This window comes from Micropterus dolomieu, unplaced genomic scaffold (genome assembly GCF_021292245.1).
Source record: "Micropterus dolomieu isolate WLL.071019.BEF.003 ecotype Adirondacks unplaced genomic scaffold, ASM2129224v1 contig_9022, whole genome shotgun sequence".
Taxonomy (NCBI): Eukaryota; Metazoa; Chordata; class Actinopteri; order Centrarchiformes; family Centrarchidae; genus Micropterus; species Micropterus dolomieu.
Window position 1 is genome coordinate 1 of NW_025738008.1, and position 1,736 is coordinate 1,736.

Here is a 1,736-nt window from a genome sequence, read left to right on the forward strand (position 1 = left end):
GAGGGGGTCTACGCCACCACTTATCCCCCACTTACAATGCTGTCCTTTCATCTCTTCCCAGGAAACTCAACAAACGTAACCTATTGGCCTCAGGTGAAGATACCAACGATGGTCGTTCAGTCTCGGCCACCGGTAGTCCTAACGACTGTAACGACTGTCGTCACAGCAACCAGGAACACTAACGAACCAGCGGTATCGATGACCCTGGCCAACGACCCCACTGAGGTTAAATAGGTGAGTTTCCCTGCCAGTCAGTCAGAACTGAAGAAGTCCTTTGGATGAGGGACGAAACGTCTTCCAATATGTTCAACCAAGTGCAGTTGCCCTTGATTTTAACCTTCGTTGGATAGTATACATATAGATTTACACAGCAAACACATACTATGCAGTGAGAAAGGGTGAAACACTCAGTTTTTCATCATATGAATAACATCTAAGCAGGGGATCCTCACTACATAACAGATTAAACATTGCAGACATTAAGAATTCTGTAACGACAAGGCACTGCTGGGAGTTGAACCCAGGCTCTCCTGTTTACGAGACAGGCGCTTTAACCACTAAGCTACAGTGCCTCGGCCTTGCCTTGTGGCCAGACAGATGTTGAGTGAGGAACTTACGGCGCTGCCGGCAACGCGTGAGTTGAAGATTTTCAACTTGAGCAAGAAGGTCACATGATGCGGAGCCGCGATAGCCTATCAGCGTTGAGATTGTCCGGACGTTGCCGACGGCTTCAGAGCGTTGTGTGGAGAGGACCAGGCAGAGCGGGGGATTGAAACTCTGCTGGCCGGCGGAGAGCTGCTAAACTTGGGGGAGAAGAGCCGGGAGCAGCGCTGCAGCTTTTGGACAAATAAACACCTGTAGTCCGTCTGGTTTATGCTATGAGAACTACGCCGTTTGCTCGCGGGAGGAGCTCAGAGTTACCTGCTTTTATTAAATTAGCTTTTTACTTTAGTTTTTGGGATTACAATGTTGATTTATCTTCACTCGAGCTTCTCAGCAGCTAGCTTCCGTGCACGTCCGGTCCCACTGTTGTTGTTAGCGTCGGTTGGCACCCAGAGCTCTGTTGGACTACTGCTTCAGATTTATATCAAAACCGGACAAATCTGGACATTACTTGGAGAAAAGAAAGCGAGGAAGTTGAAGTACCTGGTGAGTTCAGAAAATATGTCTGTAACTTTATACCAGCTATCGTTGTACTTTACTGTGAACAAGTTAGCATAGCGTAGCCCTGATCAATCCAAACTACATTCAGAAAACAAACAATTTAGAAGGTGTTGTCATGCTGACTTGTTGACAGAAGTGACAAAGCATGAATTTATATGTTTAACAAATCGGCATCATATTGTAGTTATTTCAGCATCAGTTTGATCCGTTTAATGTCATTTAATCACAGCAAAATGTTAACTTTGGATTCATACAGCTGTAGTAGCTGCCACCTAGTGGTGAGCGTGCAGATTGCAACCAAATGATTACCACTCGCCTCACCCTCTACTTCCAAGCGTTGTGGGAGAAACTATGGGTGCCGCGGAACTCGCCAAGCTCCTCTCTAGAGCCAGTGTCCATTCTGGGCTACTGTATAAAGACGGCGGACTCTGTGGAAGACGAGGCGCTCCCTCTGTAGATATAACGGGCTCATAACAAAAACCAACAGATTCTTATTTTAGGTGATTATACGTTAATACAGACTACATTTTACTTCTGCCAATCTCTCTCACAAACATCACATCTGTAGCAGC

At 46.2% G+C, this 1,736-nt stretch overlaps 1 non-coding gene across 1 annotated transcript; it reads right to left on the reverse strand.

Moving 5' to 3' along the window:
- Window positions 1-499: 499 nt before the first annotated feature.
- Window positions 500-572, reverse strand: trnat-cgu. The gene has a single exon. It is a non-coding gene; the product is annotated as a tRNA-Thr (tRNA).
- Between the last annotated feature and the right edge of the window lie 1,164 nt (window positions 573-1,736).